The following is a 19,948-nucleotide window of genomic DNA, read 5'->3' as shown; positions in this document are numbered from 1 at the left end:
CAAAGTTGTCTCACAGAAACACAACGGAGAAGAAGCAAAGCAGAGATGTGTATTTGCTTGCTGAAAAGGATACATTATGTGTCAATTTAAAAAGGAATTATCTTTTTTAGGACCTTTTGCTCTGGTTTTATGTCACTATAAATATTATCTGTGTTCCAAGTGACATTTATTACTCTTCAGAGATCTGAAAACATAGAACATTTTTGTTTCCTGACTAGCAGTTGTACTTGTTGTCTGTCATTCTCCCTGTTTTCTTGATATTCGTTTTGAGACTAATTTGGATTCAGTGAAAGACCACAGCAATTGCCGAGGTGAGAATCTCCAGAGAGGACGCCTTTAACACTGGAGCGGGGAGAAGCACGCGTCCGGGAGCCTCAGTTCGAGCGGCAAGAGCGACCGAGGGAGCCTCAGGTCCTCGACAGAACTTGCCCAGGAGCCGGCAGCTCAGCTGGCGCGAGCAGCTGACTCACAGGGGGCGGCGCCAGGAGTGACAGTACCAGCCCTCAGTGGGGAAAAATCCATCCCAGGGAGCGCGAGCAACCAGGAGCGAGGCGAGGAGGGCGTGGCACGGAGCGGCAGTTTGTGCGGGATGGTGAGCACTCTCCTCAGGACCAGGGCCCGCTCAGGGAGCTCTGCCCCGGTGGTGGCCAGCGTAGGCGCCCAGACAGAGCCGATGAGCGGCGAGGCTGCGGTGCAGACCTCGGAGTGTAGAAAGTGCCTCGACTGGTCTCTTGAGGCAAGGGTGCACAATGGACAGGGCTGCACTCGGTGCGCCCTAGTGGAGGTCCTCCTGCAGCAGGTGGCTGAGCTGCGGGAGGCTGTTGGTGAGCTAGAAGAAGCCAGGGAAGCTGAGAGGAAGCTGGGCTGCTTGCTCCAGGCCCAAACCGTACAGGGGCTGCAAACGTCCAGCATTGCTCAAATAGGAAAGAAGGAGGGCAGCAACCCAGGAAGCTGGGAATTAGTTACAAGAAAAACTAACAAAAAAAGGAGGAAGAGAACAATGAACGACAAGGGACTTCCTCCTAAATCTGATGTCCCCACCCAGAACCACTTCGCAGTTCTGCAGGGGGCTAACGAGAAAGCACCCACCACACCTAATGAGCATCCTGCTGATGCACCAGTAAAGAGGATCACTACTGCTGCCTCCAGGAAAAAGTGGCGGGTCATAGTAGTAGGTGACTCTACTTTGAAAGGCAGAGAGGCACCCATCTGCCGGCCTGATCCAGTCTTGAGGGAGGTGTGTTGCCTGCCAGGGGCTCGGATCAGGGATGTTGCTGAGAGGCTGCCTGCTCTAGTAAGTCCTGCTGACTATTACCCCCTTCTAGTGGTCCATGTGGGTGCTAGAGATATAGATAACAGTAGCCTGGAGAACATTAAGAAGGACTACAGAGCCCTCGGAGAGGTGGTTAGGGGCTCTGGAGCTCAGATAGTTTTTTCATCGATTCTCCAGGACAAAGGGGAGGACCTTAAAAAAGCTAGGCGCATTTGGCAGGTTAATAAATGGTTAGAATGGTGGTGCCATAGTCAGGGGTTTGGCTATTTAGAGCATGGGGCCCCATTTGGGAGGCCAGATCTACTGGAGGCTGGTGGAGCTGGTCTGACAAAGAAGGGGAAGAGCTGTTTTGGTAGGAGGCTTGCCAGGCTGGTCAAGAAAGCTTTAAACTAGATGTGTTGGGGGAGGGGAGCATTGATCCATCCCAACACTCCTGGTCAGTTGCCAGCACCTGTAATAAGTGTTTGGAGCGATGTAGAGATGTTCCAGCTGCCCCAGCCATTGAGTCGGCTTCATTTGGAGCTCGGCTAAGGTGCCTCTGTACAAACGCCCGTAGTATGGGGAACAAACAAGAGGAGTTAGAGATGTGTGCAAGGCTACGGGAATATGATGTCATAGGTATCACAGAAACATGGTGGGATGGCTCCTATGACTGGAGTGTCGGAATGGAAGGTTACAGGCTGCTTAGAAAAGACAGGCCAGGCAGACGGGAAGGGGGCGTTGCTATCTGTGTCAGTGATAGGCTAGAGAGTATGGAACTCTGTCTGGGGATGGGTGATGAGGTAACAGAGTGTTTGTGGGTCAGGATCAAAGGGAAAACAGCAATGGGGGACATTATGGTGGGGATCTGTTACAGGCCGCCTGATCAAGAGGACTCTGTGGATGAAGCGCTCTACAGGCAGATAGGAGGAGCCTCACGCTCGCAGGCCCTTGTCCTCATGGGGGACTTCAACCATCCTGACATCTGTTGGAGGGATAGTACGGCCCGGCACAAGCAATCCAGGAGGTTCCTCGATTGTGTGGAAGACAACTTCCTCTTTCAAGCAATAGAGGAGCCGACAAGGAGAGGTGCCATGTTTGATCTCATGCTCACCAACAGGGATGGACTGGTTGGAAATGTGACGCTCCAGGGCAGCCTTGGCTGTAGTGATCAGGAGATGGTCGAGTTCAAGATCCTCAGGACAGTGAGAAGAGCATGCAGCAAGCTCACTGCTCTTGGCTTCAAGAGAGTAGACTTCGGCCTCTTCAGGAACCTGCTTAGTAAGGTTTCATGGGATATAGTCCTAGAGGGCAGGGGGGCCCAAGACTGCTGGTCGATATTCAAGGATCGCCTGCTACGTGCTCAAGAGTGTTGCATCCCGACTAGAAGAAAGTGCAGCAGGAGGGCCAGGAGACCTCCATGGATGGACAAGGAGCTGCTGAGGAAACTTAGAGGGAAAAAAGAAGCTTATAGAAGGTGGAAGCGAGGACAGGTGGCCTGGGAAGAATATAGGAGCATTGCCCGGGAAGCTAGGGACCAGGTTAGGAAAGCTAAGGCCCAGCTAGAATTAAGTTTGGCAAGGGATGTAAAAGATAACAGGAAAGGATCCTATAGATACATAGCAAATAAAAGACAGACTAGGGACAACGTGGGCCCTCTCCGGAAGCTATCAGAAAAGGCTACCATGGAGTTGGAGAAGGCTGAGGTTTTTAATGACTTCTTTGCCTCAGTCTTCACCAGCAAATGCTCTGACCACACCACGAAAGTCTTGGAAAGCAAATGCAGGGACTGTGAAAATGAAGACCTTAGGCCCACTGTAGGAGAGGATCAGGTTCGAGACCATCTTAAGAACCTGAACGTGCACAAGTCCATGGGACCTGATAAAATCCATCCATGGGTCCTGAAGGAGCTGGCGAATGAAGTTGCTAAGACACTGTCCATCATATTTGAAAAATCCTGGCAGTCAGGTGAAGTTCCCGATGACTGGAAGAAGGGTAATATAACCCCCATTTTCAAGAAGGGGAAGGTGGAAGACCCGGGAAACTACACACCAGTCAGCTCACCTCTGTGCCTGGCAATATCTTGGAACAGTTATCTCCTGGAAAACATGCTAATGCACATGAAAAACAACGAGGTGGTTGGTGACAGCCAACATGGCTTCACTAAGGGCAAATCGTGCCTGACCAATTTGGTGGCCTTCTATGACGGAGCCACGGAACAGATGGACAGGGGCAGAGCAGTTGACGTCATCTATCTGGACTTGTGCAAAGCGTTCGACGCTGTTCCGCGTGACATCCTTGTCTCTAAATTGGAGAGACATCAATTTGATAGATGGACCACTCAGTGGATAAAGAACTGGCTCGGTGGCAGCACGCAAAGAGTTGTGGTAAATAGCTTGATGTCCAGTTGGAAAACAGTAACGAGTGGTGTCCCTCAGGGATCGGTGTTGGGACCTGTCTTGTTCAACATCTTTGTCGGCGACATGGACAGTGGGATTGAGTGCGCCCTCAGCAAGTTTGCTGACGACACCAAGCTGTGTGGTTCGGTTGATAAGCTGGAGGGAAGGGATGCCATCCAGAGGGACCTTGACAAGCTTGTGAGGCGGGCCGATGCCAACCTTATGAAGTTTAACCAAGCCAAGTGTAAGGTTGTACACCTGGGTAGGGGCGATCCCAGGCACTGCTACAGGTTGGGCAGAGAAAAGATTCAGAGCAGCCCTGCAGAGAAGGACTTGGGGGTGTTGGTTGATGAGAAGCTGAACATGAGCCGTCAGTGTGCGCTTGCAGCCCAGAAAGCCAACTGTATCCTGGGCTGCATCAAAAGAAGCGTGACCAGCAGGTCAAAGGAGGTGATCCTGCCCCTCTACTCTGCTCCCGTGAGACCTCACTTGGAGTACTGCGTACAGTTCTGGTGTCTTCAACATAAAAAGGACATGGAGCTGTTTGAGCAAGTCCAGAGGAGGGCCACGAGGATGATGTAGGGGTTGGAGCACCTCCCATATGAAGATAGGCTGAGAGAGTTGGGGCTGTTCAGCCTGGAGAAGAGAAGGCTGCGTGGAGACCTCATAGCAGCCTTCCATTATCTGAAGGGGGTCTATAAGGATGCTGGGGAGGGACTCTTCCTTAGGGACTGTAGTGGTAGGACAAGGGGTAATGGGTTCAAACTTAAACAGGGGAAGTTTAGATTAGATATAAGGAAGAAGTTCTTTACAGTGAGGGTGGTGAAGCACTGGAATGGGTTGCCCAGGGAGTTTGTGGCTGCTCCATCCCTGGCAGTGTTCAAGGCCAGGTTGGACAGAGCCTTGGACCACATAGTTTAGGGCAAGGTGTCCCTGCCCATGGCAGGGGGGTTGGAACTAGATGATCTTAAGGTCCTTTCCAACCCTTACTATTCTATGATTCTATGATTCTAATACCTAAAGGATTCCATTTTTGTGCAATAGAAATGGAGATGAAAAAGCTGGTCTAGTAGAAGCTGTCCCTGCCTGTGGCAGCGGGGTTTGGAAATAGACGATCTTTAAGGTGCCTTCCAACCCAAACCATTATGTGTGATATTCAATATGAAATGCAAGATCACAGAAATATATCTGTAAGTAAGGCTTTACTCAGAATAGACCCTATGAGACATATTGTGCTCTGCAGAAGACAGCCAACTGCAAAGTATAAAGTACCTTCGTATCTCTCATGCCATTTGGATTACAAGGGTGACTGCTATGGCTGTGCTAGGCCTAGATGTACGTGCTACATATCACCATATATTGATATATAGGGCTGGAGAATATATGTGCAAGGATATTGTCAATGCCAGTGGCAATAGCACTGGCCTCACCTAGAGCAGAGGAAGTGCACTGCAAGTGAAGTGCAGTGGAGGCCCTAAATAAATACATTCAAATATGTTTTTCAAGTGTCCTAAAGGACTATGGACATCTGTAATCCTGTAGAGGTAGACTCAGAAGCTCAAGAAAATTAAATTATTTCTTCTAAGTCAGAAGAGAATTGTGTAGAGGATCGCCTCTCTCCTCTGCACAGTCTAACCACAACATCGTTGCCTTAACATGTTTTGTTATAGTACATAAGGCAAAGAGAACATTGCCTATACAAATTCCATTCTAGAAGAACTGTCTGAGCATTTTGATTCATATGAAAATGTAATGATATCCCAAAGATTGAGGTCAATCCCAACATTCTCTCAGCATTTCGGAAACTGCGCTTCCAATAAGCAAAAATAAGCTTTCTGTCAAATCTTTAATACTCAAAAAAAAAAAAAAAGCATGCTCAGCTATTCATGGAAAAAGCTATTTCTCACCATTCACTGCTGACCTTTTCACCTTTTTTCTCTACTTCCCTCTTCCTTCTCTCTGTCTAGCTTACAGCAGGAAATCCAATTGCATTACTAACCATATGTTAATCATTTTACGTTAAATATAGCAATCAGTGATCTGTCCAGGCGTTTAAAGTGTGATTAGACAATTATCTTCTGGGAGAAGATAGATGGGCATAAACAACTATCACCCCAATCTTGTAGCAAGGACCACTTACAAATACAGAACTATATTAATCTATATTCTCTTCCATGCAGTGCATTATGCCTAGCAGTCTAAAACTGCACCAATCTTAACCACACTTAGTACAATGAAATTCTGAACAAGCTTTAAGGCAAAACCTTTTTAAGAAACATATGTAAAATAAATATTTGTTCTACATCACACACAACCAAGAATACAGTCTGTATCTCATTACGCGCTATGAAAAACTGTGTACTTATGGAAAGAACAGCTATAAAGTCCCACTGTGGTATTTCAGAAGTGCAAGGGGAGCAGAACCATACCTTGACATCAGAGACCTTAAAAGCTCTGAGCTTATTTGCTCATTGCCCTGAGTTCTGAGATGCACTGATACTGCCAAGCCAGACCCAATGAGCACAGCCTAACTTTTACAATTTGATGTTCAGGAATAACTGTAGGGATCATAACAGCAAAACCTTAATTAAGTTACGTGCAGAAATCACTTTAAATCATGTTGCAACACCACGTAAAGTACAGAATTAAGGACTGTCTGTGCTTCTGGGGTTGCGTGATGCAACAAAGAGGAAAAGAAGTGAACTGGGTATTTTTCTCTGGAGAAATTATATGGGAATAATAGAAAAGCCTTCACTTACAGCAGATAAACTAGGACATGTTACACAAACCATTTATACATATATAGGGAGTAATAGGAAGACTATGGAATTTGAATTGTTATTACTTCTCTTTATTTCTATTGCAGAAGAGCCTAAAACCAAGAGAAAATTTTGGCTTTAGCACAGAATAACATTAAGAGTTCGCCAGTTTTGGTAACTCCTTTTAGCATCCAGTGCATGCATTTGATGAGATTTTCCCGCTCCTTTAAATTTCAAATTTCTTTGCATCTACTATTTTTCCCTTTGCATCTACTTTTAGTTAACCTCTTTCAAACGCACGTTCAAATTACTTTTACTTTTTGCCAAAGTATATCCAAGTAATAGGGAGAAGAGTATATAGATAAACAAGTAGGAGATAATCAATGTTTTTAAATCCAATTTACAGGAATTAAATTTCTAATGTTTGTTTTTGTGCTCTTTTTCAGTAGATAGACAACCACTTAAATTTTACTGACAAAAATGGTAATAATGAGCAGATACAAATGTCACCTGTGAAAATGGAATTTTATATTCCGTCACATACATTCTTAACAGAAATATCTCTATTCACAGGTACCCAAAGAAGAAAAACATTTAAATTAAAAAGAAGCTTTATAACTCTGGGCAGTAATTCTTATTCTCTTTCATACAGAAGTTGACGAGCTTTTCCTCATGGTTGTACAACATTTGGAAGTAGGCAGTGGGTTGGCTGGGAGGCTTGGTGAAGACCCAGTCTGGGAGAGGCCTCTTGAACACCCCTTGATGGGGAAGGAGAACTCTCATCTGTAAAGAAGGTTATAACTTCAATTAACTGGGAACGTAAGTGCTTATTAGTCAGATTAACAATGCATTCAAAGGAAAAACTGGTAAAAACCCTGTCTGGCATCATGAAAAGCAAGGCGATGTGGATATTTATTCTCTAAATCAAAACTGGTGATAAATGATGCATGAGGTTTTTGCCTCATGTTCAAACTAAATTTTGTTCAGACTTTTTCTCTTCTCAAAAGAAAATAGATGAGCAGCACATTTATTGTGCTGTTGCATGATAAGATTCCTGTTCTAACTTTGCAAGTTGATTGCTTCATCCAGCTTTTCCAAAATTTATGGCATTTATAAAGTCCGATAAGTGTGTATTTCACAAGTTGTTGGTTTTTTTTCTTTTCCCTATAGATTTTGCTGTTGCTTATTACTTTCAAAGGGCAGGTAATATTTGAATTACTAATGCACTACTCATAGGAACATTGGAAGAACAAACAGCTGAGAAGAAACTTAATCTAGAGTGACTGGAGATGTTTCAGTTTTGTTATTCTGCGTATGCCTCAAGAATTGAAATAAGCAATAATTAAAATGTTCCATTAGACAGAAACTAGGAATGAGAATTAGAATGAGTGAAGAATTCAGATGGCAAGATTTAAAATCTGCATTTAATAGTTGTGTATTCAGTGATCATGGTCACCCTCCCTCAAGTGTTACAGGCTCCTTCAGAAAACTGGGTTATAATCATGTGGTTAGAGATTCTATTATAATGCACACCCACATGGTATAGCCAAATTAAAACAAGGTTAGTTCTGGTATTTAACTTGAGTATCTTTTTTCGACATTAGTAGATTTCTATCTTTAAGTGTAATTAGTACATCATCTAGTGTGCAAAGGAGCAAGAAAGGACAGAGAGGTGTTCTCTATTCTAAATGTGTTAAAAGCCATGAAGCTGCAGAAGAGTGGGAGGCATCGTGCTGTTCCCCAAACTCTGGAGTAGTCAAAAAGCATTTTTTCCCTGGTTCTCTTAGTTCGTCCATGGAAAGGGTTAGATTTCAAAACTCTTTCTTGGTATTGCTAAGTAGTAAATTCTACATTAAAAATGCTACCAGGCTTTCTGTCAAGACACTCTTCAGTTCAGCCTCAATAAAGGTCCTGCTTCCCTCAGTAGAGGAGGTTTACTTGGACCAAACTATATCCTTCAAACCCATCCCTGGCAGTGTTCAAGGCCAGGTTGGATGGAGCTTGGAGCAACCTGGTCTAGTGAAGGTGTCCCTGCCTATGGCAGGGGGTTGGAACTGGTTGAGCTTTAAGGTCGCTTCCAACCCAAACCATTCTATGATTACGTGATACGCCCTAGTTGTCATCTCTTCACAGGATTTATACAGTTTAGGTTAGTTTTGGTATTTAACCTGAGATGGTAAAGATGAACACTGAAATATCTGTGGTGCAGGTGTCCCTATTGCAAGTCAGGCAGTGTGAAGGAGCTTAAAAATAAAAACCAAACACATACATAGATATATACATATATATATATGAGGAATCACATTTAGGGAATAATTCCAATAATATTCTAGAAGTTTATTTTCACATGACATGAACCATACCCCAGATGTGCCTATTCCTTTCTACTCTAAGAGAACAAGAAAGCAGAAATGGAGACACTAAAAATATAGTTCAATAAGATGAACCTCACTTGGAAAAACACTACAGACTATTGTAGCATGACAACACATGTAGTATAGTTATTTCATGCAAGGGACATCAAAGTATGCATTAAAAGGGAATTATATCTTGACCATGTGGATATAACATCAGCACTTCTTTTTCTTTTTTTTTAAATCCACTTGGTCTTATTTTCTTTGATACATGTATTTTTTACCCCGATGTTAATCTGCTGTCACAATGGTGTTCAGCCTAAGGCTAGGCTCTAAATATAAGTAATGCCAGATCCTGTGCTTTGTGCCAAAATACAGCTGATAGGAAAAAAGAACATTTTTTTTTTGTGTCTGCATGTAAGTCAAGTTCCATAATGAAAAGAGAACCATTCCAAAGTAAGTTTAGGAAGTAAACTACTGTTGTGATACTGTGAGTTCTGAGGAGACTACAGTTTGTCATAATACTCTATTGTGTAGTGCTTGATGTGAATATTGTTGAATTTTGAGTTAAAATTGACAAAGATTGCTGTGGACATACAGAGCCTGCTGAGTGTTGATATAAAAAAACTATATTCAGTCTTCAGATGGAAAACGTGATAGAATATATTAAGGCTAAGAAGCTGAATAAAGGAAGGGAATAATGTTTTTCTATTGTAAATAGAGGAAAGGAAAATGCATTAAATATACTGCTTATCTGCTGTCTTAAAAGAAAATGTTATTGCCTGCACAGCTTCTGGGAAGAGAACAATCAAGTCAATCTTGCAAAATAAGAAAGTGACTTGGATAATCTTCTGTTCTCAATACAGACCAACTTCAGTGCACTGCCATCTCCATCTTAACACCCCTTCACCGACTGAGAGCATATGACATATCTATTTTCCATGGACCACATAAACCACTTTTGTCTGATGTGCTAATTGCTGCAAGATCAGCTGAAGGAAAAAGACTTACCTATAGCATAGCAGTGTAATAATTTAGACATTTCAGGTGAGATATGGGGTGCATTTTTCATACTGCAATTGAAAGATACAAGCTTGCATAGCAGCATCACAACTTTTTAAAATACTAGTCTTTGAGAAAAATATTTCTCACAGGCTTTTAGTGGCAAGTGTTGTAAAATAGTTTGATTTATCATCCTGTGCAGTCAGGTAGTGCTGTACAGAGATAAACTTTCTGGTGCCACAGTGAGAAACAGCCAAGTGTGGAATCATATATTGGGAGACATGTTCTTGCAACATGTAACACCAAGAAACTTGTATGCCTAAACATGTGGGATTTTTCCTTTCTAGCAGTTCCACCCCTTTAAGGACAAATCCCATAGGATGTACAACTTCTGCCATCTGTGCCCTTTGGTTTTAAAACATGTTCTTATAGTACTTGAACCTTAATAAGGATGGTTGCATAGGTTAGACTTATCTATGAAAAGTATCTCAGTGACTTTAACATTACTATCAGCATTAACTTTGTGAGCTTCACGAAAGCAAGCAGTAACTACATTTTCAGTCTGGAAAACTTGATTGATATTAGATTAAGAAAAAGCAGAACTGTTAAAAATAAATTCATGCTAGATTGCTTTTCCCATTCCAGAATTGTCTGCCTAACTTAAATTTCAACTGCTTGAATGCAGAGGTCACCCAGAACACAGGCAAATAAAGGGACTCATAAACTAGATGTTTCAGGTTGTTCTAGGAATTGCTATATAGATGCAGAATAAAATAATGCCTGTGAGTGGAAGAACTGTTTGATGAGAACCTCATCATTCTTGTGTTCATACTAGACAACAACAGTTTAATTTATTCTTTTAAAATGGGCATTGATAGTCAGTGAATAGTAACAGTAATGTGATACACACAGGTTTTTAAAGTAGAAATTTATGATTAAATGCCAAAGACATCTTTATATATATGTAGTGCATTGAGTTGAACTATCATGTTGGGGTTTTTTTTTAAATCACCCTAAACATCTGAAAAAATTTTTTAGCCTGTACAGCCTGGCACCATAATCAGAATAATTAGTCTTCATCCATTAGATGTCAGCTGTTTCTGGTATTCACTAAAGCCTAATAACTGTCATTCACCACTATCAGAGTTGCTGTCAAAAGGCATTGCTATGAATAAATCAAACTATGCAACAGTTTTTCCACATAGATTGTATTGCTTTGTTTATTTTGGTGTTTAGTTTTGGTTTGGGTTTTTTTTTTTTGTTAGAAACTAACGAAGAATGTTTATACATCCAGCAGTAGATTCTCTATTTGCCATGTACAATAAGCCATAGGAAAACAGCATTTAATAATGAAAATTGTAATCGAGTGCTTCATACTATCTTCAGATCACTGTGGTTACTGAATCTGGCAGTAGAGCAGAGAAAACTGGAGCACTATCATTACTTCAACCAGATTGTCTTCAGGAAAGATGAGGACATCTGTGTCTCAGTCACAGTACACTTGAGAACTTTCTAGGCTGGACACTGCCCCTGACAAAGCAGGGCACACTGAAACCAAAACCCATATGCTACTACAGAAGCACTGACAACTTACGGGAACAATACTCTCTTGACTCTTTTGAAACTACATAATTCCTGTAAGCACGTGGTCAATTTTAACTTCATATTTAGTGAAACAGTGACTACCAATCATATGAAGCTTTGGCTCAGACCGCTTTTCTTTTAAGTGGGGGAAAAAAAAATCCTTGAAGTGCCCATTTCATTCATTTGCCTCTATCAAGGATCTGATCGACCTCTCTGTCTTAAAGAGTAATAATTTTCAGAAGCCCCATGCTCTCTAGCTCAATGTAACTTTGTACAAAAGGAAGGGTCATCGTGTGCTCACTGACACACAGTGAAGCCTACGTATGAACTAAAAGTAATACTGTATCTGTATTTATGGGCAGAGGTAGTTATTGCAAGTTGTACTTTTATGTAATGTATAACACCACTAACCCTTACTGAAAGATTTTTATTTCAAGTCTCGAACCATCACTTTTCTGGAAACTTAGTTGGTCAGAGCTCAGAAGGAAGTCATGTATTCCTCAAATATGCCACCAAATATCTTACCAAACACAGGTGCTGCAATGAAAGAGTCACATAAAAGAGATATATATATCTGTACAGATACTATGTAGAAATAGCATATTCCTACGAGTTAGCTTGTTTTAGGGCCTCTTATGCCTCCTGGATGTGGAAACTGATCTTTTTATTATCCTAAGCTTATTTACTTCACAAAAGTAAAAATAGGAATCTCCCTGCCTATATCACACTCAGACAACAAATCTAAATGACACTTAAGTGAATTAACTTTTGGTTATCATGGTGAAAAAAGAAAGTTGAGGGGTATAAATGGAAAAAAAAGGTCATAGAAGTGAATAAACTTTAAGGACACAATTGACTTGGGGAAGTATTAAACTTCAATGTTTTCAATGCAGCATTTCACCAGTCCTTAACCTAACAGCACAATCCAACCTATCTGCAACAATCCTACCTAATTTACAAGGTCAGCATTGTGTGTACCTAAATTGAATGTAACCCTATGACTTTCTAGAACAAAACCAGCTATTCTGACAAACAAATCATGAAAACAATTGCTTATTAGCTTATATATTAGAAAAAATAGAATATGTATGCCATCCATAGAACTATGGATTGTATAAAGCAAGCTTATAAGCCTCTGACTAGACTGTTTTAGTATTCCAATTGTTGGTTTATATCTCCAGACAGTAAGAGTAACCAGCAGAAGTGGAAAAACCATGGAGACGAGGTCCCACTAAAAACTGAGTTTGGTTCATTCCCAGAAGTATAACTTAGATAAAACGAGTAGTGCAAGATTTGGGCTTAAAATTCTCTGTAGAGAGAGAATTTGGCATTGAGTCTTGGATATGTTTCTCCAACCTGCATATATAGAAAATATGTTACATTCAGGAATTGAATGAATTAATTTAAAATTAATGATACTGCTCATTTTACAAATAACTCTCCATATGTACTCAAGCTTCTTCCCTGTTTCATAGAATCTTATTATTAATATAATAATCTTATTATTAAAAAATTTTAATCATACAAATTCAAAAATAAATATTCATGAATATTTAATAACTAGGATAAAAATCCCATTTTTGAATGAATACAGAGAGAAGGTTTTTTTCACTGAAAGTCAAGAGGGCTTTCTCATACTCACAATTGTATGAAAGTTCCATCCAAAATGTATAATCAAAATCTGATGTTTTATATCAGTACCCAACTAAAACTTCTTCAGATTTACTACCTGGCATAAAGAATTTTTAATTCTTAAAAATGGGTAAAAAATTTGAAAGGATTTTTTAGTTTATACACAAAAGACATGTATCCTGTAACTGCTAGTTTTTGGTGTCTGTAACTCAATAAGAATTCTTTGCAATGTAAAAAAAAAAATAAATCTCTTCTGCAATATATTTTACCCATCAGCACAAAACTAAAATGAAATATCAATCAAGAAGTCTCTCTGTACAGCCCTGACTGCAGTTCTGAAAGGGTCTTCCATGACCCATCCCTGGCAGCGTTCAAAACTTCCAAAGAGTGGAAGGTGTCCCTGCCCACGTCCAGAGTTGAAACTAGATGAGCTTTAAGGTCCATCGCAACCCAAACCAGTCTGTGACTTTAGGAGTTTGCTATTCAGGACTTAACGCAAGAGCTTGTCTCCCTTCAACAGAGTCTTTTAGCTAATATAGAGGAATAAGACCCTTATCCCACTTGTGGTCTAAGAAAACAATAGAAAAGAATCCTTGAAATATGTAGGCTACCTATTTACTGTTCCTTTGACCCATTATAAAGTTTCTCTTAACTAACTAAGTGCTGCTGTAGTCCTTTAAATGCTGGTACAGTTATATGGTAGCATAATTACAAAGCCGTGCAGGAATAAACTAAGAGAAGGGAAAACTCTTGCTCAAGATTTTCCAATCACTGAAAAAGATTGGTGTTAGGCATGATTTACATCAGTATTAAGTAATTCCAATCCTCCTTTTTTAATTCAGTTATTTCTCATGTATGTTGGTACAACAATGTATTTGAACCCTGTGTGCAAGGAAATAAAACTTTCTTTTTCAAACACTGATTAGTCCGATTCTGATCTAATTTGAGAGATGAAGTCAGTATAATTCTAGAAAACAACTGGTATCTGAATCAGTCCTTAAAAGAAAAAGATTAAATCAACTTTTAAACTTAGCTGCCTAAAATAGGTACCCTAAATAGATTAACTTAAATTCATATTTTTATATTCATAGAGTTGAACATTTTGTTATCAGGCTTGCAGAAAGTGGGCAGGCAAATCGAAAGGATAAGTGATGCTGACTAAGAACAAAAAACGACAACAAGCAAGGAAGGACTTGTTATAGCTGTCCAGACTTCAAGTAAGTTTCAGTATGGTTTTGTCCTGGGTTCAGAGAAAGATAGAAATGGAAAGGTAAAGATTTAAATGGCATTCAGGTAAGCTATTGCATCTTTTTGCTCTTTGCAAGGCTTTTGAACCATTTAGGAGTAAATCCACTATGAATGCAATTTCTTTTTTACTAGAATACTGCAATACCAAAAAAAGTCAGTTCTTTTAAATTATTCACTATAAATAAGTGCAGGACTAGTATTTATTGTGTTAAGTGAACTGAACTCTTCCAACATTTTTATCAGTTTTGAATAAGGCAGATGTCGACAGGATTGAGGGCTTAAAACCCTTTAAGTGAATTACTTTTCGAGGATACTCAGTTTATTTCATCAGTTTGCTGGACATTAACCTTGGATTCTAAATTTAAGCTCCTTTATACTCTTTCACAAACACATAAGCATTAGATCATTTCTGCTCTGTCTCTGACGGTTAACAGATTAATGATAGTCTATGTATTCCAGTGAGTAAGCTACAACCTCACCAGTCTTCAGATGCATCAGAAAGAGGAAACAGAAGGCAAAGGTCCACTGCCTGCCACACTCTAGAACTCAGCACGGTAGTTCTTACCTCTAGTAAACAGGGTTATTTGCTTTAACACAGAAGAAAACATGGTTCACTATACTTTTCTAAGTTGCAGTATGTATTCCTTTTGTGGAAGGATTTTATTCTTCCTGCACCACCACTGATAATATGAATAAAGCTAACTTGATGTTTTTCTGGATGTCTGGAATTTTGTCTAGCTTGTTTTACAGCCATATCTACATTCCCCAGGTACAGATACAGGAAGTCATTTAAATACTTCTGCCCATACCGCAGACTATTCTGAACCTTGATTTTATATCAAAGCTTCTGTACCAGCAAGAGCAAAAGGAGACTCCTTCTCAGATTAGGGTATTTCTTTCATTCTTTTGAAGGTGTTCTTACCCACTTACTTGTTCCTAGGTAACGGTTGACCTAATGTGACTACTCATGTGAGAATTATATTTTTCTCACTGTATCATACACTCTTCTGGATATCCCATTTTAGCTAGCACTTTATCAGGTCTTATAGCTATTTGATTTCTTTGTTTTCTATCTGAGTTTTATACTTGGAAAGGGTCTTAGGTTGACCGCCCAGGAAAACTGAGTCATCTGCCTATCCACAGAGCAATTTATTTAAACCTACAGTTAGAGGCATAATCTGAGAGGTTGAAAGGCAGTGTTAACTCTTGCCCAGCATTTCTTTGAAAGTCAGGACAACCTAACATAAGAATGCTGATGGTTTTGCATGGCTTGCAAAGAAGTCACCCTTAAATAATATTTTCTAAAATTCACCAGAAATTCTAGTGATAAACAGAATCCCCCTTCCTACTTCTGTCCTCCAGAAAAGGATGAGGAGGAGAAATGAATAGCTCCACTTGAAGTCTGCCCTTACACTTACAACTGTCTGGGTTCCTGCACCTACAACCCCCTTGTCATGTTTCAGCTTTCCTCATTGACTTCTTGTCACTGTGAGAAGTTAACCCAGTTTTCCTTTTGCAAGTTCATCACAAGCTTGGTTCAGTCCACAGGAAGTCCACTACTTCACCACCCTCTCCTAGTCCTCAAAAATGAAAGGATACAGAACAAAAGACATTTCCTCAAGTGTCAGTGAAAAGTTGTCATAAATTAATTTTACTGGTCCATGCTTATTTTCTTTATACCCAATTTCCCCTTTATAATGCAATTCTTTAGTCCACTGATTTTAGTTCAGAGCAGACTGACCTGAAAAGAGTTGTGAACTTGTCACAATTGCTCTGTGTTGACTAATACTTTAAGTCATACATAAACAGTTTAATCTCCCATGAAATAACAGTCTTTCTGAAAAGTAAAATGTCTACTTCTCCATAAAACTGTTTCAAAATAATTACTCAACCTGAACCATCTATAAGGCAAATAGTGTATGTCACATCTTACCACTGATTTTTAAACTTGGTTGCCTGTATTTGGAAGGTTAGACAGTTCCCATTTCACCCTTTTTCTGTTTACCATGTAGACATGTGTAAAATATATCGTTTTATAATGCTGTTGTTGCTTCTATTTGCAATATGTTACCAACTTTTAAATTCATAACTTTGGTCTAAAGAAAGCATTCCATGCATCATAGCTTCAACACTTTGGTTCAAAGATTGACTAAACCACAGTATTTTCAGCACCACCAATACAACACCATGACTTTTTCTCCACTTCTTAACCCCTGAGCATTATAATCAACCACAGGAAATCCAGTCTCCTGAGTACCACAGCCCAAGGTCAGAAAATTTGAATATAGTATAAAAATCTGTACATCATCATAATCACTTTATTTTTCCAAATAGAAATATCCTCACAGGTTAACCACAGCTTTGGCAAAGTTGCATAGAAAAATTGCATTTCAGCATGACAAATTTGTCACTTTGTAAAGCTGCTTATTGTTAGGGGCATGACAATAAAATAAGGAAAACTTCATTCTGGATACAGATGTCACACCTGACCTACAATTACTTAAGCATATGACCAGCTGCCTTTGTTTACACTATTCTCTTGGCCATAAAAGGAGAAAAAGGGAAACAAATACAAGCAAAATTTCCTGCATGAGAAGTTGTTTGTCTTTGCAACAGGCAAGACAACATGACTGTCAGAGCCATTGCTGTATTTTATTAGTACATAACTAATACTCTAAACATCAACCCCTGGCTGTCTGCTACCTCAAATGGTGACCACACTCACTCATCTTGAGGAAATCGCAGTCTTTGGCCAAGTAAAACTGATTGGAACAACTATTTTCACTGATACCAGAAAAAGGTTACTGTGTGGTCAATGAAAAGGTGACTTGAAATGTACTGTTGGATTCTCTGCAGCTGGATCTGCAAACTAGACTGACAATAGATCTCTGGGAAAGGAGATGTGGTCTTGATGCATTGCTGCAAGTTCTAGTTCCAGGTTTCCTATTTCAGAACTGCAGGTGTCAAACTGCAGGTTAGAACAGGTTTGCAAGTGATATTTTTTCTTTTATTTTTATATTCCAGGAAAGATCCAGTTAGAATCCAAAGGTAATCTCAAATTTACATACAGTTTCCACTGTATGTTAAGGCACTTTCCTCCATGTGTGAGTGTGGTGAGGCACTGGCACAGGTTGCCCAGAGAAGCTGTGGCTGCCCCATCCCTGGCAGTGTTCAAGGCCAGGTTGGATGGGGCTTGGAGCAACCTGCTCTGGTGGAAGGTGTCCCTGCCTGTGGCAGGGCGTTGGAACTGGATGAGCATTAAGGTCGCTTCCAGCCTAAACTATACTGTGATTCTGTGGTAAGTTTTGTGCATTATTACAACTCTTGCAGGTTAGATGTTTCTTAAAGAAATTCTAGTAAAAAATATAACTTATCCTAAGGCATTCACTGCAGTGGCCAGTAATCAGCCGTATCTCTGGAACTAAGCAGGTCTTTCCGATGTGGAGTTTACTGCCTTGTATTCATGGTTGACTGTTAAAGAAATGCATAATTTGACCCATAAAAGCTCTTGTGACTACACATGGTGCTTTCAATGATTCTTCAGTAAGCATCTGTACTATTTTTGTTACAGTAATTACTGTGGATTTTAAATGTATTTTGATGATGCAGATCTCTGTGCAGGGCTTTTTTGTATAGTTGCTGGGAACCTAAGCTGGAGCAGCCTGTTCCTGAAGGACTGCACGCATGGAAGGGACACACGCTGGAGCAGTTCATGAAGAACTGCAGCCCATGGGAGGGACTCACACTAGAGAAGTTTGTTCAGGATTGTCTCCTGTGGGATGGGCCCCATGCTGGAGCAGGGGAAGAGAGTGAGGAGAAAGGAACAGCAGAGACACCATGTAATGTACTGACTGCAAACCTCCATTCCCCATCTTTCTGCACTGCTTGATAAGAGGAGGTCAAGAAGCTGGGAGTGATGTAGAGCCTGGGAAGAATGGAAAGGTGAGGGGGAAGGTGTCTCAATTTGGTTTTATTTCTCATTACTTTGACTTTTGATTGGTAATAAATTAATTTCCCTGTGGAAGTTTGTTTTGCCCGTGATGGTAAATGATCTCCCTGTCCTTACCTCAACCCATGGGCCTTTGGTTGTATTTTTCTCCCCAGTCCATCTGAGGAGAAGAAGAGATAGGAGCAGCTTGGTGGGCACTTAGCAGCCAACAAAGGTCAACCCATCATAAATTCCCTATGAAGTAACCACTAGTAATTGTCCTTATCATGTCCTTATGTATGATTATGTGTATTGTGACTTCTACTATACTTCCTTCTGATTGTATGTGCCTATAACCGTTGTGGATAAAGACACCCACCACTGAGCCCAGCAGTGTTTGATCGACAGGGTGTGTGGACATTGAGCTTGTCTCAAACACTGCTTCATTCCATAGTTTGAGTCAGAGACAGGAAACTGAGCTTGTGTCAGGCATCATTTGCATTTGACCGTGGGAGGCCTTGAGCTTACTAAGCAAATAACAAAGATGTTGGTTCTCAATACTGCGTAGATAGGGTGTCCTGACCCCTTTCTTTGAATCTGATAAGCCTCCACAGAAATGTGAAAGGATGACTCAAGGATGAGCTGTCTCAGAAGTTGGAGTGGAAAAGCAGACACCAGGATGTTGACCATCCAGAGGACCCATGTGGAACCCCAGCTTCGGAACTGTGCAAGTGCTCACTAAACAACGCCCATCATTATCACAGTAATGCCTCTCTAAGCTTCGTAATGCAAATTATGAATAACACCCCGAAAGAACATGAATAGAAAAGTGCAGGGCTCAGGTCAGAGCTGAGCTCCCACCAACGACAATACCCTGGGTGAAGAGGACCAACAAGACATCGCTGGATCCACTGGTGGCGGTACTTCTCATCTTGTCTCTCTCTTTCTCTCCCTTTTTCTCTCTCTCTCTTCTCTACTCTCCTCTCTTTTTCATTGAATGTTGACTATATATAGATAAAAACATGTGGCATGGGACTTGCTGATCCAGTTAAAGTAATCGTTGTTGAGTTATTATATCTAACCACATGCCTTGTATTATGTATTAATAAACAATAAAAATGGTGGTTGGTATCATTTCACCTTAATTCAATACAAGAGTATCTTGAACTTGGTCATTGGTCCCAAGGGGTGATTGGTCCTCCTAAACAACTCCTTTCAGGTCATGACGCTGTCTATGCATCCTATATAACTAGAGGTCACCAGCTAGAAGATAGTGGTATGAGAGGGATAGAAAAACGCAGTGTATTTGACTTGTGTTTTACTTGCTGCTGTGCCTTTAAACTTTGCTTTTTGTTTTTAAATCCTAAAATATTCCTTTTTATTTGGATAAGAATAGATAATTTTAAAATAATTTTTGAATGGTAGCTATTTTCTGACCTGAAGTACAGGGATTATAAGCAGAAGCAGGTACATTCAGAAAAGGGATTATTCGAATGTATTTCTATTTAATTTGCCTGTGACTAGTAACATTAAAGAAACAATCCTGCCTGGCAAAAAGATAGACAGGATGACCTAATAGGTCTTTTCCTTAGTCCTAAGGTTCATAAAATACAGTAAAAACAAATTTTCTTAAGAGATTGGAACAGCTCCAAGCTAGCCATTTAAATCTCTCTGGAACATCATAAATATGTAATTTAAATACTGCCTAAAACATATTTACTGATCTGTCTGCATTTATGTTTACATTGGAGATTGCAAAATGTGTATTTACCACAGAACTCTCCCGAAGT

Source organism: Strigops habroptila, chromosome 4 (genome assembly GCF_004027225.2).
Source record: "Strigops habroptila isolate Jane chromosome 4, bStrHab1.2.pri, whole genome shotgun sequence".
Taxonomy (NCBI): Eukaryota; Metazoa; Chordata; class Aves; order Psittaciformes; family Psittacidae; genus Strigops; species Strigops habroptila.
This window is presented reverse-complemented; position numbering follows the sequence as displayed.